This window comes from Larimichthys crocea, chromosome IV, assembly GCF_000972845.2.
Source record: "Larimichthys crocea isolate SSNF chromosome IV, L_crocea_2.0, whole genome shotgun sequence".
NCBI lineage: Eukaryota > Metazoa > Chordata > Actinopteri > Sciaenidae > Larimichthys > Larimichthys crocea.
In genome coordinates, this window is record NC_040014.1 from 1296829 (window position 1) to 1322639 (window position 25811).

The window sequence follows — 25811 nt, forward strand, 5'->3', positions numbered from 1 at the left end:
TTAAATGTCTTTGCACAGATTCAGTTCCTATGCATGTTCCTACTGTAGGTCAGTAATAGCCTGGAGGTTCGAGAAGCACCCACATGGATTTCAGGTCACACCTTTGCGTCAGTGGACTAACTGGTGGGGAAAATCTTGGCAGCCAAACTGAATGACCTCTAACTTCCCCAGTTTGAGCTGCTAATAGTCCGTGCACTTGTACTTGGCAGCTCACAAGCTTAAATACTGACTATAAATGTAACTTTTTTTGTAATTGATGATGTATGCCCTATTGACTTCTAGATGATCACTTGCAGAAAAAATGACTTCAAAGTGGGAACTCATGAAGATTTATTGCACCTCATACTCACTAATTTTCATTTTTTTCAAGAGGCACACCATTTACGGTTGACAATTTTAAATGCAGCTGGTAGTGTTTGTTGTTCCTCTTATGATCCCTCCAGACTCTTTAAACAACGAGAAAAATATAATGATCTTTAATAAAGTCCATTAGTAACACATGATGGTGCAGACGGGAGCAATGCAACGACATTTACTGTTGTCAGTGTTAAATACTGTAGTCAGATGGTTTGGTCACAGGTGAGTGAACTGCTCTGTTGATTCAAGATCATCTTTGTTAAAACATGCCATGCCCTAAAACTGGGAGAACAGATGGCACTACCTGACACACACACACACACGCAGTCACACACACACATACAAACGTGTGACTTGCTGGGTTAACAGTGAAACACATGGCCTCATTTTGAGGTGTAAATGTACACACACACACACACACACACACACACACACACACACAAACAAACGCCATCTCAGTATGAAATAAACTTTGTCTCGCGATGACAGCTGTGAATGTGTATGCTCTGATCTTTGTCAGTGTGTGTATGGATTACACCAGTCAGCATGTGTTTCGGAGATTCGCTTCATCAACAGATGGCTAATTGCTTTATCAATTAACCATGAAAATGTTAATGTAGTCTCATTATCAATTATTTAATTTGATGTATAACTTATTAATCAAACAGAGTGTAAATTACCAGAGATAACTGCAGGAACAGTGCAGAAATGTGATGTGTTTAAGCAGTTTTAACTAAATGTATTAGTTTTATACATTGTTTATGGCCAACCAAACTATTGTCTAATTTGTCTGCATTAAATCCATTCTGTATAAGATTCCTTCATTCCTCACCTCTTTGTTACATGAGCACAATGGCTTTTAATAGATGCACCTTAGGTTCAGACCTGCAATTGTTTTTGGTTTTAACTTTAAAAGAAAAAAAACTTTTTTTGTTTTTTGTTTTAATGTAGAGGCATTTTTAACACCTTTTAAACAAATGATATTGTTTTTGACTGTAATTGTGTTGTTTAATTATCAAGTCAAGCAATTTAACTGCTATTTAATCAGGTTTTACTACTGGTTGATTACTCTTGGTAATTGGTCTTAATTATTTTGTTCACCACGGTCATTGCCCTACTACTGCAGTATTATTTTTAACCTCTGCAACTTGTTAATTCTACTCCAATTCCGTTCTTGATTGTAACTTGTCACCAATGCAACCCTCTAACAGCACATTAACAATATGAACCCACACTTCAGGTTCAGCAGTGAGGATGGTAAGCTACTGTTCAACATCGGTCGTCATGTGAAAGCTAATCAAGACCACGGTGTGCAATGTGCATGAAACCAACTCACACAGAGAAAATATCTTCTAACTCCTCTATTTTTTAACACCAGGTACAACATGAAAGATCAGTGGTTCAGAGTTGAAGTTAGTTAGAGGATGACAGAAGGAGTGAGGTGTAGCAGGTCTGTGGGGTACAAGCACTAGGACACTGCTAAATCAATAAGGACCATCTCATCTCATTAGGACTCTAACTTCTAGCCACAAAGCGTTTTAAACCACAGACCATTACCACAAACCATTCAACCCCTTAAGATGTCTCTGCAGGTGATACACGTGACTGCTGCAGGGAACAGTACATCAGTAAAAAGGCAAGGAGTCATCTAACCATCATCTGTCTGTGAAGACTACAACAGAACCAATACCACAGTATTATATCAGCATCATTTCTAGTTGTAAATCTGATTCTCTAAAACTTCCATGAACCAAATCTCCTCCTCTTTACAAATCCCATCATACTTAATACTTACATTGTACTGTGTACTAATCCTATTCTACAACATGGCTAATTTTCAATGGCCAAAGTCAACTTTTTCAGCACCAGGGAGAGTGACATCAAGATGCTCTGAGCAGCTGAGTCTCAGTCTCATACATACTCAATAAATACAATGGACCCACATTTAGTATGCATTTTTTTTCAAATTGGTATACAAGAAAGGAAATGAGGAGGAGAGGAAATGATGAAATGGCACTGTTAGAACAATGTCAAAATGTCAAAAAATGCAGCTTTATAATGTCACTGACAGTTAATCTTAAGAAATAAATGTTTTCATATGGTTTCATTGCCTACTATCATGCGTAACAAACTAATCTGAGAGTCATCTTCCATCTGAAAACGTTCGAAAGAATGACACTGATTTGAATCACAAATAAGACATTGTTTTGCTGGGGAAAAGCTTTGTGTTTGTTCAGCAAAGTAATACAATCAGTTTTCTTCCATAGAGGGAACAGATTGTTTTCAAGCATTAGCTCTCGAAAATATTATGGATTTATTTGACTATTTGCTTTATGGGGCCACTCCATAATTACCATAGGGAGCCCATTACTGACTTTGCTTACTGTGATTTATCACCGCCTCCTTCAAATGATGCTGAACATGTTAATGAGGGTGATGTCCCACGCTATCACAAGCCTTAGAATTTACATACGTTTATCTGTGTGTCCTTGGGATAAGTGTTGACAATAATTAGTAAAATACTGAATAAATAGGGCACAGCAGGAAAAGGCTTTAACCGTCTTATGTAGATAATACATGCTGCCAACAGTCAGGCATGTGGATTTTGTTGGACTGGTATTGTCTCTCGCATTATTATTATTTTTTGATTAGTTAATATAGGCAGGAGGACAAAAACTCAATCAATTTACTTCTGTCAAACCCTGACACTGTTTACAGCTTTTTAAGAAATACAACTGTTAGAGAACTAGGAAGCATATACGCCTGACATCAACTATTCATCCATTTTGCACATGCCAGACAGCTATTATTCACAGAATGAAGACTGGTAGACAACAAAGCATGGGAATCTGGGTTGCAGAGAGTTAAGCCTTGGCATCATTTTCTTTGCCAACAAGCAAGTCGATCATCTAAAGATCATCCAATTTCCTTCAGTTGCTTACTTCTTAAAGAAATAAATTGACTTTCAGTGACTTATTGATTAAGTTGCTTGGATCATGGCCTAAGAGGGGAAGGACGGGGAGAGAGGCCAGTAGCTAAGGGAACAAAGCTGAGCGATTATTAGTGTATGCATGCATGTATGTGATTTGTATGCAGTGTCTTGTTTGCATATCATATGTACATACATTATTTGCCTAACAATGATGACTGTGTTAGTCTTTCAGACCAGCAAAGACCCAAAGGACTTCATCATCCAATTATAGTGAGCCAGCCAAAGGTCTCAATCCCACGAGTTCTACAGCTGCCAGCTGTAGAAGTGACTGTACTACCAGTGGAGCTCATTTAAAATAGCCCATTCATGTAGCCAACAGCTTTCACAAAGTTCATCCAAATTATTCAACTCTTTTTCACTGAAGTACAGTTTGTTTTATTATTAATCCCCTCAGGAATAAAGTGTCTTGTGTATTTAAGGATCCTTATGTTGGTGGGTTTAATCATTTGCCACTTCTGTCTTGTTTCAGTCATTTGCAGCTGGCTTTAACTTGATTATAATGAGTGCAAACAGTGCAAGGAAACTTAAAAAGGTAATCTGCTTAGTAAGCATAGAAAAGCATATGCAGTAATTACTATCTGAATTTCAGCACAACCTTAACTTATGATTGATATTATGTGTATGTGTTCCTTGCCTCTTTGCCATCACAAATGCACCCTTAGCTTCACCTACACCTCCCACTGTCCATGTTTTGAGCATGCGGTAGACCTCCGTCCCCAGTCACAATTTTAGTTACGGCTTTATTATTTATGATTACCACTGTTTGTGTTAACCCTATTTTTATTATGTTGTGTGCTCTAAATTTGGGTAAAATGTGTAAACCCATTACACTATATGCAGGTGTGATTTCTGTACTAAGTTGTGAGAATGAGTGTTTTATTTTGGTAAATTGTCAGTTGTATTCTGCTGTTTAAGAAATTGAGATTTGCTTTGTTAAATCTTTGATTTGCCAACATCTGTGTGTCTATTTTCACAACCAATAACACCTAAATACATGCATTAGTTTGCCCAAACCGACATCAGTTAAATGTGTGTTCCTTTCTACTTTCCTTATATATAAGAGCCACGAAGGTTGAAACAATTGGAATTAGATTGTAGCAGCATCCAAATTAAGGGGCTGCCTCCTTGGAGGAATCTGGCCTTTATGAAGCCACATTTTTAGAACCAAAGACAACAAATCATTTCACCTCAAAAATTTGTAAATGTATAACGTTTATACAGTAAAAGGATGTCATACAAATATATTTTATTTTCCGGTTAAATTTGTAGCTTTTGCACAAGCACAACATTGTGGCAATTTTAGGAAGTCACATTTCCGGGATGTCTGAAGCCTTGTTGAGATGTTGTGACAGATTCAATCTCAAAATGTATGTGGATGAATGTATAATCAGATAGCAGGGCCTGAAGTAGGACAACACATAATGTATGCTTTGATTTTAATTGATAATAGGGAGGTAAGGGTTATGCTGATGTAACACAGGTAGTTGTGGAAGTTTTGGGTAAATAAAAAGTGACTAGAATATCAAAGAATATGAAAAGGTGAATGTGAATTTGAATTGAATTGAATACTTGCACACGGCCGACATCAAACAGGTAATACGTGTCTGCCCTGAGGACTACCTACAGTATAGTAAATACAAACACACCGACCTGAGGGCATTATTTATGAGTTCTTAATGCTTGCACACACTCACTCTCTTCCTTTCTTGCTCGCTCTTACACACACAGAGAATGATTGTGCTATCAAACACACTACAAAAGGATAATTAAGAATATGCATAGCCTGGACTTAACAAGCTCATTTGTCTCTCGCCATCCACACAGCGCTAACAAGGCCCTCTGCTCATTAAGGCCTTTAAGCTGCAGGCCAGACAGCCCCCTGTCAGTTAGCTAACAAGGTAAATGAAGGAGGCAGCCACAGTGTTGACTTTGCTTGGAAGGCTGGAGGTGGGAGATTAGCCTGCTTGACTCTGCACCAAGACAGCAGGGCAAGGTTGGGCTGACCCGAGAGAAGCGCTGCCCAGCATTAGCACCCAAAAGACACCAATCATGCTGATGGGATGACTCATGCATGTATGAATGTGTATGCATGTGTGTGTGTGTGGCCGTGCACCTGAATGTTTGCGTGTTGGAGGTTAATTAGCATCCTTGACTTATTGCTGTGATGGGTAAGGATCAGCCAAAAAGAAACAAGGTCAAACAGTATAATAGTAACTTCAAAAACAGACACTGATCATACAGAAAGAAGTGGAAACATGAGCACATAGTTTTTCTTATTGCTCTGGGCCTTTAATAATTCATTTTAGATCATTGCTTGTAAGATTTTAAAAGATCAGGATCTGTATTTCATGTTATACTGCCTTCATAAATTATGGCACATTACCAGCTTGTCTATCGAAGAACAACTGATGGACCTCTTTGCCGTACACATAGATGTTTTACCTAGAGAGGTAAGATGACTCTTGTCAAGTTTAAAACCATGACACAAATGGAACAAACTCTTTCATACACTTATCTATTTCCAAGGAGAAGCTGAACTCAATCACCCTCTCTGATTGCTGAACTCTTCATTCTGTCATGAAGAGCAAAGCCAAACACTGTGTGAAAATACCTCTTCCGAGCTCCTTGTTTCAGTAATTTTACTCTTTTGATCAAACTTATCATTATACAGTGTGTGAGGGCCATACAAAGATATATGACATACAAATAAAGAACTTTGCCTTAAGTCCCAGCTGCCATTTTAAAAGACTGCCGCTGCTGTTATCTCTTATCCTCATTTGTATATGTGTTGATCCTCATACCTCTGGAGAGCGTTTTTACTGTCATTGCACAAGCATATCTAGTGTTGCAATACATTCAGTGTTAATGGTATGCATTTGCTTTCTACTAAGCTAAGCTATTTCTCTGAGTGATAGTGTAGCTAGACATGCTTCCAGCCACTGGTCTGATGGTGTTTTTTGACCTGACACACTGGAAAAGTGTGATAAGTTTCTGCTACATATCAGATTGCTAGTGAGAAGGAGGTAAGGTTAATGACAAAAGATACAAACCATTCTCAGACAGGTTTCTCTGGGTGAATCCCTTGGAGCTATTTCTCTGAGTGATAGTGTAGCTAGACATGAAGAATTTTGTATTTTGTAATATGAACAGTTGTCTGACAGATGGACTGGAAGCCCTGTGGCTTCCACAAGCCCATAATCCCAGGGATATTAAAGCTCCTTCAGTCAGGGACACAAATGAGAAATGCACTCCCCACAAGTCTGAGAGTCAGATTTATTAAAACATATTGCCACTGCTGCCACCAGAACTAAGCCTCAGACACATTTTTTGGCCAAGAGCCTGTTTTACTCAGCCCCCCATATGGCAAAAGTTCCAGCATGTCTTAATGAGGCTGGAGCAAGGCAAGATAAGGTAAGGCAACATAAGATTAACTTTATTGATCCCTGAGGGCCAGGCATGCCAGAGGGGAAATTTAGTCATTACAGCAGCAAAGCATGGAGGTGTACAATGGAGCACAGAGTAAATGGGGCAACAAGGTGATGTATTGTGTAAAGAGAATGCCCTGCAATCAACTTCCCTATGTTCAAGCCCTTTGTAAGCAAGAGGGGAGGAGGAGTTGGAAGCAAAACACTGTCATCTTCAAGGATACTTCAGGCATTTCCCAACATAGGAGTTCAAACAGGGTATTGTTTTAATGCTGCAACTTTGCTGATTCGCTCCCAAAGCCCAGACTTTGAAGGTGTATCAGGTACATTCATAAACCAAAGGTTGTGTCCACATTTCATACTACACATACATTTAACTATTTTGAGTATGTAGGATGTTGGCATTACCGCCACCAGTATGGCACTACTATGTGTTGAATTTCTGACACTGGCACATCCCATACTGCTCCACGAAGAGTCACTGTAGAAGGTAACAACACACCCAACCAACATCCAACCCATGGCCACTGACGGGTTCAATATACCTCAAACAAACTGCATGTAGGGTGGATTAACAAAGGCAGAAAACCCCCTCCCACACATTTCCACACTGGAATTTGATGGGCTGAGCTTTTTGAAACCAATGTGACCTTCCCACCCACTTCACACAATAATTGATCAGGTGTGTGATGGGGAGAAGGTTCTCTCAAGCATGTTTTTTCATTTTTAACACAACTACTTCCATCACTTATTGCATTGTAAAAATGAGCAATGGCAGTCGGTGCATATTTACCTGGGTGGAGTTACAGGCACTAAGGGTTTTTGCTCACACACTAGCAATATTGTTGTTGAGATTGGTGCACTAAGCTTTGACTCCACCTAGAGAAAACTCAACAGTCGATTCAGAAAAGCAAGCACACTCCATCCAACAGCTCAACTTGGCTACTTAATCTAACTGTCTGTCTTTGCTCACTGAGCAGAAGGATCCTCTAGAGATGGGATCAGGAGGAAGCCAGCGTTGAGTTAGTGTGTATTGCATGGTTGGGACAGTGTCCACGAGGAAAGAGAACACAAAATACTGAAAATTTAGCATTTCATCTTATACAGTATCTCTTCAAGTAATACAAATTTGAAAAGACTAATTCATTAGCTCAATCCAAATAGTTAAAGTTTTTATTAAGCTTGCTAACTCTGAATTAAAAAAAATAATAATAGTGCAATGTCAAGAGCTCCTTTGAGGAAACACTGTGAGAAAGTGTGTGCCGTTATCCTCATTTGAATAATCATTGCATCTCGTCCTTTACTATGATGGCAGGTTTTTCACCCCACCTTCAAGTGTTGCCGTTTGGGAGCAGCTATAAACTCTTTTACCCTCAATGAATGACATGTTGTAGGAACTAGTTCATTTCAAGTGCACCTTGACCTTGAGAATGAGGTTTGGATGCAACACAGACTGCAGCAATATTTAGATATTCTGCAAACAAAAACCTATATAATATCTAAGTATGCTTAAGATTCCGGATGCATACAAGCGGTGCTTAATTTATCAGTGTGTTGTATGAAGGATATTGATGTGTAATCAACTGTGAATCAAATATCAAGCATTCTGCTTTATTTTTTTCTAATGTGACATTTTAATCGCCTGTCAGTGCATGTGTTTTTTATATTAGAACACAAAGTACATTGATATCTCTTCTACAGTCGCTGTAGAAGGAGTGTAGTGGCCACAGTATATAATTAACATGCATAATGGAACTGAGACTCAGCCTAGGTCACTGATAGCTTAAGGGGACACTAATTGCCAAATATGTTTCGGCTCAGGTGAAGTTACTTTTAGAGCTAGGTGTGTTATTTGAGTATGACAACGCTTCCTAAGTTGGAAACTATTTTGCTCAAAGAGCCTTTAAGTTTGCTATAGTGTGTGTATGTGTGTGTGCATGTCTCTGACAGATAGAGGGAAATAGAGTATATTCAAAAAGCTAAAGGCTGCCATGGTTGTCTATTTCCTCTTTCATCCTGTCTTGGCAATAAAGTAATGTATTCAAAAACCGTTGCGGCACACAGAATTCTGCAACTGAATTAGAGGAAGAAAAATGCATTTCATTACTGCTGAAGACCATGGCGAGATTCTCTTGTAAAGAACAGAAGTGTGTGTTTGCATGGTGGTGTGTGAGGTGGAGTGTTCAGAGACAAAGGCAAAAAGACAGACCAGAAGAGGTAAACAGAGAGCGGCTGGTTGAGTTAGGAGAAGAAGTAGAGGAAAGTGTGGAGGGAAAGCTGATGAGGAGTGCTGTGTGAAGGGGGTGTAGGTTGGGGGGCGGTGGTGGTGTTGATAGCCTCAGGCTGTGGTAAATGAGCTCCGGTCAAAACAGGACAGCTTCTACGATGAAGAGGAGGTGTGGGATGCAACCTGTGTGTGTGTCTGTCTGCGAGAGTGTGTATGTGCACACACGCTCCTCTACAAGTCTTTTCGGTGTGTTTGTGTGTGCATATCACGACTTGTCTTCTTTCAGGGGCAGCTCCTGGGACACCCCACGGCTCAGCTGGCTGCTGTGCATGCCGTGTCCTCACACTGATATGGGCTAAAACCGACTCACCAAACTAATCTCTGCTGTCTCCCCCCTTACTCTCCTGCACTCTTTTAAAATGAGCTCTGAAAACCAGGTTGTTGTAGGACCCCTCAGAAATAAATAGTAGTATAGTGTGTCGTTTAAAATTAAACTGTAGAAATAACCGGTACAAACAGGATGTAGATTGGTGTTAAGAATAAGTGCGAAAAAAGAGGAAATGTTGTGGAGGTGGAAAACAGAAGATTAAAGGAGATATACACCAACTGAGTTAAACCTTTTAAGTCATATGAAGAGTAATAAGGACCCCATGGATTTTTCTTGTAAACACAGTTAGATCACATTGATTCAGTTCACATTTCTCATGTGTGGGTGCCTATGTGTATCCCTGAGGCCAACAACATGTGTTGAATGTGTTAAAAAAAATCCTTATTTTCTGAATATTATCAAACCTGCATTGTTTACATCCACCTTTGATGATGCTGATGTACTGTGTACCTTGGTGCAGGATCAACATTTTACGTAGCCTACTTACCTTAATTTCCTCCTGCCCATGCACCAGTCCCCCTGGTTCAACAATGGATTATTTTATTTGTTGGACCTATATAAACTACTCTGCTCGTTTCTCATGCATTTTTCTACTTGAATTTTCCCAGACATCTGTGTGCTCACCCTGCAGCATGACTATGTGGCCTATAATTAAGGGTTAGCTCACCTTTACATATCACCAAGGAATGAAAATGGCTTGTCTAATTCATGCTATTATCACATCAGCCTTTCGTGGTGGAGGAATGCAATTTTCACATTAATGGTATCCATTAAACATAAAATAGAAATGATGGTGACAAATGAAAGGACAATTTTTAAATCAATTACTGTAATTTTGCAGAAACTGGTCAGGTCACAGTAAATAATGTATAATCAGTTAAATCATCTTATGGTTATTTGCTTCACATTCATCATCACATTAAAGGATACTATGTGTGCATGTTTGTGTTTTCACCTGAAATGATGAATTGCAAGGTAAATTCAATTATTTTTAGTCAAACTAGAAGTATGGGATGTTTGAGTTAATGTTTAATTCTGTTTCATCATTAGACCACCTGTAATAGATAGGAATACAATATTTCCAGTCAATTACACATAACTCTGAGTTCCAGATGCCTGAACATTGCAGACTTTGAGCATTAAGCTTCGACTGGAATGCAAATTAACAAACACGTACGTTTCGCATACATTTTTAATTTTGGAAAGCCATGCTAGCAGCCCTGTGGACTAACTGCCAACATCAGAAGGCTAACATGCTCACAATGACAATGTTGACATATTGGCGCAAAGCAGGCATAATAGTGACATGTTTATCATCATGGACAGTGATGGTAATCATTTGCTAATTAATAAAGCAATAAACATAAAGAACAGTTAAGGCCACTGGGTTTTTGCAGGCATTTGCTCATAAACCAAAGTTTATGAGGCGAACTTTATTCTCGTGCGCCATGGATACGCCGTGCGCCCTAGCCTTACCAGCCGCCATCCCGCTCCTGCGCGGCCCACATTGCCCATCGCTAAGCCCAAGAGTGTGTTCGGGGTGTGTGATCTACTCGTTAAATATATATATCGGGACTTGTCGGCCCAAATACCACGTCGGCCCACCGGGCAAATGCACGGTATGCCAGATTGCCAGTCCGTCCCTGATTCTGAGGGGGACATGGCAGTCCATCCAATAATTGTTAATGAATAGTGAAACTCATGGTGGTGCTGGATGTCCAGTCCATCTAGTGGAAGTTGAGATATTTCACAGCATAAGTGAACAGTTTGACCTGCCGGTGGTGGTAGATGAATAGTCAGCCAATTCTTTTTTCAAAGTTAGCTGGCTTGATCTTCTAGAGAACATGAACAAAATGTCATGGCATTCAAGCTAATAGCTGTTGAAATGTTTCAGTCTATTTTAGTCCAAAATGGTGGATCGACCAAACAACAGACTGACATTGCCATCCCTAGAGGCATGCTGCTATATGGCTAAAAATCAGTTAAATGTCACTAGTTTGATCCCTGCTCAACTATAAAGTGCCTTTAAATTAAAAAATTCAATGTCTGTCTCCTCATTCAGATCTTGTACCATCTTGTCAATATGTAAAAAAATAGTCTCTGTACATTAGTCTAATTTATAGCGTGCTTTACTGAGGTAAAATGCCAAAATACTGGAGATAATAGCATTGCAGGATCACTTACTATCAGTAGCCTGAAATGCTATCATGTTAAGACAGATGAATTGAATCATGACACACTCTATATTGATAGATTTCAGAAAACATACAACCTTTGTTATAGAAACAGACAGATTTATGATCAAATCTACTCTGCTGTGCTGCACCTGTGGCACTTCATTACATATACTCAGCTTTGATTTGCTTTTGAATTTTCTTGCACTGTCAAGCCTCTTTTCATCTCTGCCAATATTCTGAATGTTAGTAGAAATTGTGTTACTCAAAACATGGTGCCGCCACAAGTACAGCAACACGTTCTTTAGCTGAACAGCTAATTAGCCTACTTGTCAACACCACAGCCTGTGCTCTCCTTTAACAACACACCCATGCACATTCACACAGAGAGAATGGCCAAGCTCGTGAATACAATACAAACACTCTTGCAACACAAATGTGTCAGCGGCAGCCTAATTAGAAGTACTGAGAGTTAAGTGGGTGAGTGAGAGAAGATGAAGAATAAAGTTAAAGACAGCTAGTGAGGGAAAAGAGATTCTTTATTGATTGTGACTTTCAGCACTTACAGCTCAAGGTTTTTAGGGACTCTCACATGGCCAACGTCTTCCTCTATCCAATTATAACTCTGAGGAGTTGTCAACCATGGAAGATAATATGAGCTCAGAAAACAGTGCAAGAGAGAAAGGCTGGGACAAACAGAGAGAGGAGGGAGGTTGATGGGGCCCAGCATGGGGACAAAAAAGGAGAGGGGAGAGAGTCACAGATGCATGAACAGAGAGTAGGAGGTGAGGAGGCTGGTGACAAGACAAAGGGGTGGATGAACATACATGGAGGAAGAGAGGAAGACATGTTATAGGAGAGGCCAGTGGCAGTAAGAAAAGGAAAAGACAGAGTGAGGAAGATAAGAAGAACGATTCATAATATATCATTATGCAAGCAACCAATAAATAAAGTCATGAATCATCAGTTCTCTTAATAAACCTCTCTCAACCAGCTCTGTGCATCAGTAAACAGGGCAGATGATGCCCAATTTGCTCAAACAATCTGCAGCCAGGAGGACTCGATTTTTCCACCATCTTTGCAAACTTGCCCCTGCACCAAGTATCTGTCAAAACCACCCTTTGCTGTTAGATGTAAGACTCATCTCAGCTCCAGAACCAATAGATGCTCTACAGCCTATTTATGATCTCTAATGAAGACTTTTTATAAATTGAATATAGGAGATGATTCTCATTCGCAAGGGGGGCGCACAAAAATGCCCTTCATGATACTTAATGCATAGTACTGGATCCGTTTTATTCCTTTTCAATAAAAGAGAATGGTGGCCCTAATGCACTTTTCATGGACACAAACACACAGGGCTGTGCTGGATGCTAGGAAGCCAGAGCACACTTTAGAAGTGGCTCTAATTTGGAAGAGCAAGGCTAATTAGCATCAAACCAGAACTTGTCCAAAGGCTGCCTAAATTCAAGCAAAGCTAGCACGTAAGATATAAAGATCATCAGCTAGGTTAGCCAAAAAACTCTTCCTACTGGAAAGCTGTGGCAGGCTAGGCAACATAATATCATTTTTAATAACTAGAGCAGGTTCAGATGAACCACACTCTTTAAGTGGTCTCCAGGGTGGTGCTGGAACGGACTGAAATATCATGATGTGCCGTTGTTGTCCTTGCTGTCACTTTCCTCTTCAACTGTAGAGAGCAAGCACAGACAAACTGGGAATGAAAGGTAAAGAGGCTGAACAGTGTGTGAGGAGACAGATATTGGCAAAGGAAGCATTGAAGGGAAGAGGGTTAAGAAAATTAGCTGGTTTAAGATAGGGCAAGTTAAGTGTCTACACATAGTAAACTCCAACTATTGCCTGACTTAAACAGACACCAACTAAAATCAACCCTGCTCTCCAACTCCTTAACTTTGAACAGTCACCAACAAGTCATTTATTATGTGAAGATTGCTGGATTCGGCCCCAGAAAATATCCCATATATCTGAACGGATTTTAACAGGTAAAGTTGTTTGATTTTTGTTTTCTGAATTCAGGATGTGACTTTCTCGAAAAGTAGTTTAAATGACAGGTGTTTTGAGGGAGTCATTTGTCCTCTAACCATTCAACCAGCCATCACCAAGCTTATAATCACCTTCTTGTCTTCATTTCATTGTGTTAGATTTGTTATATAAGTTAACATAATGTGCTATTCATCTCAGGTAACCTAAATTAAAGTATTAATCTTATATGAAAAGCTTATGCTATGGCTGTTAGCTTGAAATAAGACATACTGTCATGCTTCAGGCTAGAACTATCTTTTCATTTCAAATTGTAATGAACCCCTTATACATTGTTCAACATATCCCTACAAGATGAAGAGAAGGAAGGTGCTCTCATGATGCTATTTAATTGTGACACACAGCAGTGGGTGGAGAAGGAAAAGCCAACATTTTTTTCAGTCCAAAGGCCTTAAAACCCAGTTCACAATGTTTCAAGATAGGAGCATCAGATATGTCTTGCATGCTGATGGTCTCTGAGCCCCTTTTTGACCAAAACTAATTAATCTCAGGAACCAAAAGTCTTTTCTGAACATTCCTATTTGTGTTTCAAAGGTATCCGAGGAACCATGAAGATTAGGCAGATTAGACCTCTGTCAGAATAAAAAAAAAAACAGCACTCTTGTGTTGTGTTGTTAACACTGTCATTCAAAGAATTAAAATGTGACATTTAATAAGATAAAAATAAGACAGCAACAAAGCCCAGCTTTGTTTTTAATGTGATTGGCCTTATTTATGAATTAAGTGGTACACAAGTTGAAGCAGCTGTAGTGTCCATGTTCTACCAATCAGCATGGTCAGGACTGTAAATTACGTGTCTAACATTCCTGAATAGGAAAGTTTCTTTTTTTTGCACTATCCTAAAAATTTGAGTTATCCTGAAAGAAATTTAGTTCCTGGACCCTGGTCAAAATGCAGGTTTAATTCCTGAGTTCCTCTAAAGGTTTTTGGTCCCTTGGGAAAGTTCCTGCACTGGAAATGCATCACTTGCAAACACAAAGAGGCAGTGGTGGAAGGTGTCCTCAGATCCTTTAAGTAAAAGTATCAATACAATAGTGTAAAAGAGCTCATTACCAGCAAAAGCATTGCATTGAAATTACTATTTAAGTAAAGCACAAAGCACAAAGCACAAAGCACAAGTACATTGTTACCAAAATGTAATTAAAGAATCAAACGTATCTGTTCTCTTTTACTGCTTTGAGCCTCAAAGAATTATGAAACTATATTTTAGTTGTAAGGGGAAATCTCGTTGGTAGAACTGCTAACAACACACTGACGTCTGACCAAGGAGCTGTAACTACGACACTTTTGTGCTAAGGGTTACAAACCAGAAAAGTTGACAACTCAACTGAAAAGAAGTACCTCCAGCTGTCAAATAAATATAGTAGAGTAGATGAATTGTTATCATGCAGTGGTTAGTAGGGATGTGGCACTAGAACTAAAATGAGTTTGACACCCCTGATCTACACTATATGCCCCATTAGTCAGGGATTAACCCTTTTCCTTCACTATTAACCAAGTGGCATTGGGTTAAATGATCTACTTTCTACACACGGATGACTCTGTCAATAGTTGGATAAAATCAGGTGAACCAGCTGCTCATTACCTAGTTTGAGGGTGAAGCATTAAAGCAATGTTTTCTCATGTTTTTTTAATTGTTGCAGAAGATTCAGAAATATAAGATTTGTGGGTGCTGCATTATTTCTTCATGGAATTGGTTTTTAAGCCCTGAAGCCACTTTGTAAATGCACCTGTGAGGGGGAAACTAGACAGGCCTTATGTAGTATTCAACAGCAAAAATTAACATTCTACTGATCCAAGCTCCAGCTTCAGCAGGCACAGTGGAAACTTCTACGAGTCCCAGTTCTGATTATGCATTGCTTTGCAGCTAAGTTTTTACTGTTTTTTCTTAACATCAAGTACTGTCATATACATTTCCAGTTAAGTACATAAACAAAATAGTAACATCTAATGATTTATTTTAAATTTAGCAAGAAATCAAGCATGTAATTTCCTTCCTGTTAATGAAGGCTGGAAAGGAACTTTGTCATTTGCTGAGTTTGAGATGGTTATTCATTATCCAATGATCAATTCTCCAGTGTTCAAAGGCAAAATGGTTCAATCACAATTCCACAGATGAATCTGCATCATAGTTCTTGTAAAATAATTAAGTTGATGGAAAAAAAAAAGATGAAGAAATTTTACCTAAGTACTCAATAAGTCTTAAAGTAAATACGTTTTTAAAAAAATAATAAAAAAGGGAGAGAACAAGTTAGGGAGAGTATCTAAAGTCTCATTAGGATGGAATTTATTACTGAGGGGGAGGTTGAGTGGTTTTAAAACTGCATGTACCAGTGACTTTAAATGAATAAACACTGACTTGCAAGTTTAAAGTAATGTCAAATTTGGGGAGGTTTTAACAGATGAGCCTTTGCATTATATACATACAGTATTACCCATACATGGTTATTTGGATTAAAAACAAAAAAAATAAAAACAAAAAAAATGTTTGAGTGACGCTGTGCTACTTTTGTTCATTCTATTCCAGAAAACATTTGAATAAAAGAGCTAATTGCTTTGGCTTCACATCTACACTGCTCAGTTTTCCGCCTTGGAATCCAAACAATAGACTTAATCCCCAATGCCAAGTATTGTATTGTTAGTTTCACTTTAGCAGCAGAGACTAATTGTTGCTAATTGTTACTTTGTCTCAGCTTACGACACCAGTGGGCTCTCTGTAGGGAGCTTTTGGCCCATCTCTTCATGCTGAGAGCCTGTAGTGGCTCCTACTGCGACAAAGCAACAATTAGACCAACCTCTCTGCACAGACTGGAGTTAAATTAACTGGATGGACTTTCCAATAATGAATTAAACTATGCTCAAACTGGGACCACGATGGACCAGGGAAGACCAAGGAGTAGGCTCAGTTATTTGTCTATGAAATAGCTTCTAGCAAAAAAGACAGAGAGCAAGAAAGTTTGGATCAAAATAAAATGTGTTGTATCAGTGGTTTCAAAGCTGTCTCTATAGCTGGAATTTATTTATTTTTTTGAGGGATCAATTGTACTGGTGAGATTCTTCCCATGGTGAGGGCCACACCTTAAGAAGCAAAGATCAAGATCAACACTTCAAGTGTGATCTTACAGCCATAACTGGTTAATAAATGGCTTTACTCAACACATTTATTTTTAGAATAAGCATACAGTAGCACTGAATAGCACTTTCAACCCCAAAGTATACTGTTGTCCTAGTTTAAGCTGTCTGATAGAAGCTACAGCCTCATCTATCAGTCTGGGGCAACTTCCATTCAGTAAGAGAAGTCTTGTGTACAGCGGTGGCACTTGAAAATATCATATATAATAACAGTTTATTTGCTGCAGCTCCTTTGTGAGGATGATACTTATTTCACACTGTCCTCCGGCCTCATTAAATTCACTGTACTGTTTTTTTTTTCCAACCACCACAGGCCATAGGGGAAGGCCTAGACTAGCCATGGGGAGCACCTGGAGAATTCCCAGTGGAGAAAAAAATGGGACAGGCATAGGAGAAAGAATAAGAAAAGGAGGAAAGGGGTTACTGAGAAGGAGCATATTAAAACAGGAAATGCCCTAGAGTAGGGTGAATGCTAAATGCATCAAAATGATCTTCATGAGCAAAGGACTGTGTCTTGTAAGTGAAACTGACATGCCGCCTTTGTCTTCAAGTAAACCCTTTGGTGAGCGAAAGCATATATTGATGTCCGTGATTGATTAATACTGTATAGGGTTGTAACATGTGTCAGTGTCCTTTCTTATCTAAGGTTGTTGTCCTGTTGTTTGTATCCCTAAAAAGTTGTCTGTGTTTTGTAGTCTCCAGGAGTCTTGCTGTTTGCTTATGGCTCAATAGGATCATTTGTTCTGAGCTAGGTTGTGTCAGCTTATGACAATGGAATATCGCATTGTTAATTTAGGCTTTTGACAGTGGTAATGTAACTTATGTAATTATTCCTCTCTCCCTAGCATCTTTTATTTTTTTGCATATAAAAATGCCACTGTGCAGTCATAAAACTGAAAGATATGATAATCACATAAACAGATAGACAACATATTTCACCAAAAAGATTTCAGCATCCATGGTTTGTTATGAATATTCAGAAATTGGCCTAGGATGACATTATATTCCTGGCCTAAATTATTATCCCTGTCCAGCCCTGCACAAGGGCACAATTTCTCTGGATACAATATGGAGTTTTGCCAAAGCGGTCCCTCCCTGCTAGCACTTCACTAAGGAGCATCAATCTGCATGGAGTCATACTCACAGCTGAGACGGGCTCTCTTTATTAAGGAGGATGGACTAAACAAATAGTTTAACTGGACACACACAGCAACCTTTACCATGACCTGTCAACAAGGCTGATGATGGATACCTTCTTGTTGTGTTGTTGTGCAATTTGAAGCATGATAAAAGTAGTTAGCTGTTAGTTTAGTATAAGAGCGTCCTTAGTAGAGTTTAGAGTTTAAAACATTACAAGCAACCAATCAGCTTTATAGAAATATAACAGATACATTTAGCTGACGCTTTTATCCAAAGCAACTTACAGAGAAGAGAATTATACGTATTCACACACAGGTGGCACAGCCTTCAGGAGTAATTTGGGGTTCAGTATCTTGCCGAAGACCACTTTGACACGCAGACTGGAACTGGAAGCTGGGAATCAAACCGTCAATGATCTGATTAGTGGACGACCTGCTTTACCACTTGAGCCACAGTGGCCTATGATCTATAATTTTAAATTGCAAAAGCTGATTCTAAATAATTTACATCAATAGATGAAACAAACAAAATGTCTTTGATGTGTTTTCTGCATGTTTTTCATTATTTGAAGTTCAACTAGCTCTTTTCACTACATAGATTATTGATTATATAGTGAGTCCTTGATCCTCTTTACTGTTCTGCTTTGTAAACTCTAAGCACTGGGGTTTGGAAGTTAGTTTAAAGTTTGGAAAGCTGAATGTGCCCTCATCCTGAAGCCCAGTGGTTTCCTGCCATATGCCAGTGAGGCCCAAGAGCAGGCAGGATTTTATTCTATCCGACCGAACGTAGCAGCAGGTGATTTCAGTGATTACATCCTCCTCTCTAGTTGAAGGTGCTAATCAGTGTAATCAGCTGCTGTAATATTTGGTTGGAATGAAATGCTGCAAAAATGTTGGCACTCTGTGTAACATCATTGGACACAGTTGCCGTACATGATCCTGCCTAGTTAGAATGTGTCCAAGACTTTAGACTCTAAGGTTATAGCAACAGCACAGGAATAATTTGATGTGGTTGTCATTGCCTTTAACAGGCTTTTAAATGATGGTGTAAGTAAAACATACATGTTGTTATGGACATTGACATTGTACTCCCAATCTTATCTGTCCATGTCTCTTCCCTTACAACTCTGGTTACAACAGAGGTATTGAAACTAGGAGTAGTCACTGTGTGAATATGGATGTAATGGTATTGTACCATTACCAAGACAGTTTTTGATTTGATATACAGTTCAATATAATATACACACTTACACATTTCTGTCCACATAGACCTGTTAATGTGAGTAAAAGCACAGCATTTTGCATTTCCTGTAGATAGAGTACTGTATCAAATGAAAGTAATAGAAGTAATAACAGGAACGGGAACAGGACTAACTTTCTCCACTTTCTAGCACTTATTGTTTTCATTTTTCTTGTGTCTTTACTGTTGCAAGAAACTACACAATTGTAAGTTAAAAAGGATCAGTGTGTATGGTTTAGGGCATCTAGTGGTGCAGTTGCAGATTGCAACCCCAGTCTTAACCTCCCCTTTCATGTGTGAAGGAAAACCTATGGTAGCCACCACAAGAAAATACAATCTAGAGCTAGTGTTTGGAAACTAGAAAACATTGCGGTGGAACATGTCAAACTCCGTGGAAGCCTAACCCTAACCCTCTTTAATATTTGTAGGATTTCAAATGCTGCAATAGGTCGGAGGTGCAAATAGAACTAATGATCCATTAATCACAAGTATCACAGTATCTGTCTGCAGACATAATAAATGTATCTTTTACGTTACATTTATTCACACAAATTTTAAGACATTCATGCACACTCATGGTCCTAATACATACAAAGTAAAATTTAACAGGAGGAGCACATTTTACAATAACGAATTCTTATTCTCCTTCCTCCCACTTCTTGTCCTTTAGTTTCTATTATGTCCCCCCCCCCCCAATGTTTCTGTCTCTAAGTCTCATCAGCCTCCACTGCTTGGAAACTGATTCAAAAGAAAAACTCCTATTATTAATACAAAGGCCTCAGGGATGTAACTGAGTTTTTGTTCAGTGTTGCAGATTTTATGGCCACACATTTTGTTCTTTTGCAAAAGATAGTTTCTCTGCTTCCATTTCTACTGTCTGGTCTTCCTGATCACAGTCTTGTAGCTGCTCTGTTGGCATCAGAGAACGACGAAGGCAGCAAGGAACAAGACTTAAGATGAAATTTCAAACAGCCTCATTAGCATACAGATGAGGACACTGAGCACTGTCATTGTTTGAACATTGAAACAATTCAGTGCCCAAAGCCAAATCTCTGTTGTAATCCATTTTAAGAGAGGGTAGTGATCAACAGCACAAACACTGAACAGTTTGTTGGTGCCTTCAAATCAAAACTCTTTAATAAAAGACATGCCTCTTTATTTTGGCTTCACTTTTCCTTTGCACAGCTGGAATGTGAATGAAGCATACAAGGCTTACATTAATGTGCTTTTGTGTGTGAATAACCCAGTTAAAAGTATGTTTGCCCCTGCGTGTGTGCATACATCACTGTAATCCATCTGCAGCTCACTGTGTTGTCATTTTAATTTACCAAGGTTCAGTATATTTAGTTAATGCTTTACTCAGTCAGTGTGGCTGTAACTGACCTTTCAATGAGACAGTCTTAGTAAGAGGGGGGATGGATTCTACTACAGTATATGTATTGATCCTGGTAGTGGCATTTACTTTGTTTTCCTGAGACCTGAATTGGTAGTTAGCAACTATGAGTATACCATAACCTCATTTTCACCAAATTTTTCTTAGTTCTCCTTTTCCTCTCCCCAAGCTTGAGCAGTAGGTAAATTTTTCTCACATTTGTTTCTTCTCTCCTTTATTCCCCAAACATCTCTCCCCTGTGGGCCTCAGCAGGAGGTCTTGTCAACTAAGAAGCTGTGTATTGGTGCTTCTCTTTTTCTTTTTTTTTTGTCCCCCATCTCCTCTCTTCCCTCTCCATTCCTTCCCCTAAGGAGGTCATATTTTTCTGTGAAGCTGTGCCTGTGTTTGTCATCTTCTTTGCCACCCATTTTTTACCCCCTTCTGTCTCCTCATCGCTGTCCCTCCAATACCTAAATGGGAGGTCTTGTCAGCTACAAAGCCATGTGCAAGCCTCTCCTCTCCACTCCAATATAACACAATATGTTTGTCTTCAGGGCTTGTCACGAACCCCTGCTACCAGCCTTTGATAAGATCTGTTTGTATACATGAGAGAGAGAAAGTGGTGACTGGGTGTTTACTGTGCGTACATGTATGGGATTAACTGCATCGCGTACAGATAAAATTTCAACATGCTTTAAATATACTGAACTGAAAAATTGTAATTCAACAAAGTGGCTTTAGGATTGAATAACACAAGAAGTGATATGGGCAGGTCTAAAACTGTAGTGTCTAAAACTCTATTTGCACTTAACTTAATTAAGTGATTTCCACACGAATCACAACATCTCACACAAAAGTGTTCTTCATCAACTCATAAATGAGTTCAAATGGCAGCTAAAAGCTCAGCACTACATTTTTGCTTAATTCCCACTTTCACCCTGTATAAATGTACAGGTACATAGAGTTGCTTTCATTAGCATTTTATATTTATGTTTGAGGCACTTCATTTCCTGTGTTAATGAGATAAAGTGAGCAGATTTTGGTCTCAGTTTGGTAAGCAGTTTATCATGAAATGATTCACAATATTGGTGCCCAAAACAGGAAGTAGTACTCAGTAACATACCTACACTGGCAGAACTTGAACAGTGTTTGTATCTGAAGTATTTATAAGACATTATTTGTGGATAATAAAGTAAGTTTTACAGGATTCATTTACTTTTATGATAATTGGCATGCATTAAAAGTAAGAATGGTGTCACACAAGCTTCCTTTTGAAAGAACTTTTACAGGACTGTAACCCCATACATTTCCTTAAGTATAACCACACAAACTAGAAAAAAAGGCCTCTTTTTCCTCTGGGGTTGATTGTGAGTGAAGAGCAGCAGGTGGCTGGGTCAGGTGATCTTTTGCAGGAGGGAAAGTGCAGATGAAGCAGGATCAGAAAATTGGAAAGTATCCAAAATCCTGTACTTGCCCATTACTACACTTTACTTTGCATGATCAGACCACTGTGGAAAAATCATTGGAAGACAAACATATTATATTTATATTATAAGTAATCTGATCAAAGTTAAATTTGTATGACGTTTAATTCAAATTTTTCCTTGAGATTCTGTTAATGAAAGTCCAACATCATTGTGAGCCTTCCAAACATAAGGGAGTAGATAGGTTGAGGGTGTTGGAGCTAGATTGGGATGAATACAGTTATTTCAATTCTAAAAAACAAATCGAATCTCAGTTTTTTGCCCAATAGCATTTATTCACAAGTGCATGTACTATAATCAGCACTCATGAAGCATAAATACTCACATTGAATTATAGCTTAAGCACTCACTGGAAACTAAGATGCATTGCTGCTTCTGCATAAATCCATATTTTGTTTGCTGAATGCTGTCAAAAACAGCTCAGAACATAGCATAGGGCGGCAAACCAAGCAAGCAAGTAAAAGAAGAATTGCAGTACATTTTCCCCTCAAGTCTTGTGTTATTTTAATGAAATGGATGACTGGGTCATCTTCTGCTCCCTCAGCATCATTCATCCACTGCATCTCTCCATCCACATCCATTGGTTTTCCTTATTAAAAGTCTCCATTGTTCAGTGTTAGCAAAAGCCCTCATTAGCTGCTTATGTCAATGCACTCTACTGGTGATGAATAGCTGCTATCACTGGGTCAATGCTGCAAAATTAAAGCCCTAGTGCTTAATACAGTCCCAAACAAAACAGCTGACCTCTGGGACAGATATCAGAAATAACAGGACTTGGATCTTTTGCCCCAGCTTATAAAACATCACAGCTGCATTGCATTTTGGTTTACTGGGAATGCTGTTGTGCAGGTCTCTTCGCTTGCTCTGTGTTAAATTGCTGCCTGTATATAAACATTCCTCTTTAATTCAGAGACCATGCAAAAGGGTCAAATACACTATAAAACAAAACAGAACCAGCAATGTAATGCACATCACCAACAAATTTACTGCAACAGGTAAAAGCTATAAATGATGTCAGCCAAAGAGGAATGACAAGTCTGTAATATATATATACAACCAGCCAAAGCTCATTTGCTGACTTAATTCAAAACATTGCAATATGGATTGTACCACTTTTGCATCCACATTTCAAATAAGGTTGACAACTTGTGCCATATTCTAGTGATCTACAGCAAATCTTACATAGGGCTAATCACAGTTAGATAGTTGCTTGTTTTAGCCTGTTATCACCATGTGTTAATCCGTGGACTCGATAGATTAGACTCATCAATATGTTCCTGCTGAGGTTGTCAATAAGGAGCTCTATGGCATGCGTTGGGAGACGACCATTGATCAATCTGACACAAAACTTATTTAGTTTATCACCTGAAAAAGAACACAGTTCTTACTCATTTCTCACCGTTTAAGGCCTTTTCCTCAAACTCTTCCTCAAACATTAATACTCACTGGCTTGCCAAAGTGGTGTGCATTGGCCACCAGTATAAGAGGGTTATAGAAATATAGCAAGCTACAGCTGGTAAAATCTGCCAATGACACATCAGCTGTTGATGAATGGAAATCCAAATATACAGTAAAGATCTAAGAAATAGATTTAGGGGTCCAAATCCCCAAAACCTACCTGAAGTGGACATACAGAGAAGATACATATTAGACTTAAATGTGACACGATGATAAATATAATAAAATAAATTGTGGTCAATCTAAACAGACTCATTAAATGTATTATTTTTTCAGTAAAGTAACTGTCTGAAGCTAAACTGAAACAACTCTAACAACCAATGACATCAAACTAATAGCTGTCAATTGAGGTACTCAGGAGTCCAGTCCAGAATCTGAATGTTCTGTAATTCAAAAAAAATAAAAATAAATATATATATATATATATATATATATTGTTTATCATTGACAAGATGAATGTGACCATTTTAGGAAGTTTCATCATGCCTCTTTAATCCCTGGCTCACTTCTGTCTTTCTGAAGCAGTGGTGGTGCCTGTCATTGCTAAGATAACAACGATTGCAATTTTCTGAAAACCCATCTGAAGTGCAGTGTTTCTTCACTTAAAGCTGTTCAGCTATCCAGTGAATCACACCAGCAAATCAGTTTGGCTGGGAGCCAAAGTAGAAAGCTGCATATCCCTTTTGACAAAATGATTTATAGGTACATCAACAATGTAAATGATGAGGGGAAGAGACTGCTCCCACAAGCTTTCACCAGATAGTAAACTTTGCCTTTAAAGCGTAGTTAAAATGAATGTCAGTGTTTCTGTGTGGTTTATCTGAATGGAACCCAAGCTGCCTTGAAACTGATGAAAGAGCGACAAGGCGTTAGGATAAAACCACACACACACACACATGCATGCAGACACACACACGTCTTAACATAAAAGCAAAATTTATGGCCTGTTTTTCTCAGAATTCCCAAACACATTGATTTTGCTGTGTTGATTACATTTTGCAGCAGTGATAAAAAATGATTATTTTAGTGAAAAGATAGCAAACAACAGAGATCAACTGCATGGATTTCACATAATGATGTACACTGGGTGTTGTAGGGTGTTGTAGGTTACTTCCTATTTATGCAGAAATATTCATTAGCACAGTCATCATGTTTTGGTCGTTTGTGTTTCCCTGACTTGCAAACACATTGGAAGCATCAACTTTCCCCTCTGTCAAAGATGAAAAATGTTATCATGCATCTAAAAATGAGGCAGCTTTCACTTGGGGGCTTAAATCTATCCATTACTAGATGAAGGTATGCATGGCATTTATTTCCTCTTGCTGGATTTCTCACAAATAATAATAATAATAATACATTTTTGTCTCGTGTTTTTGTAATAGTGCATCAAATGCTAACAGCATTTAAGTTGAGTTTCCAAACATCACTAGAGAGCTGAGAAGAAATTTGGGGGTGCAGAGGTCAGATTTGTTGTCAAATAAATGTAAACTTACAAAATAAAGTGATCCAGATGTGCTTCATATATTTCATACTTGCTCTAATTTGCTTTTAGGTCCCTGCAACTGCCACAAAAAGGCAACAGCTGACTGGCAGATTCAAACCAGAACCTTCTTGCTGTGAGGCAACAGTGCCACTGTACCACCTTGCTAATGTGAGTGTGCTGCCAGATAAGCTGAAAGTGTGGAAGTGAAAAGGGTCACATATCTAGATTCTGTTCAGTATCTGCAGGATAAAGATGTCAGGCTGCATGGTGCAAGCAGGCTTTGTCCCATGAAGCATGTCAGCCTAGACCTGAATTCCTGACATACGTTCTTTCACACACCTACACACATACACACACATAACACTCAAAATCCTGAAACAGCTGTAACCTTAGTGACAGAGGAAGACAGACACTGCTGTTTGTATTTATAGTTTCCCTTTCTTTGTTTGACTTTGGAGAGGTCAGCTATAGTTCTGCCTGTCTTTTTTCATTGTCTGTATAATTGTCCATCTCTGTCTGGCTCATTTACTTGCATATCTGTTTGTGGGGTTCTCAGCAAGTTTATGACAGTGACTGTCCTCACCAGAAAAGTGACAGCATTGATCATTTCAGCATTTCTTAAAACACCTAAAATAACCTGAGCTTAAGCTTTCCTGACATGCCCTCTTGTAATTGAGAGAGTAATTACTGTTCTCTAGAAGTACAAACGTAGAAGTAGCATGACAATACTTTCATTTAAGATCAAATACATGCATGCACACATAATGCATGCGAAACACATGCGAAACTAAGATAGTGATCATGTTAAACATTACTTTTTGCTCAGCTGGCAGAGATAAAAAGAACTACAAACTATGGGAGACGAAATCTTTTGGCCAT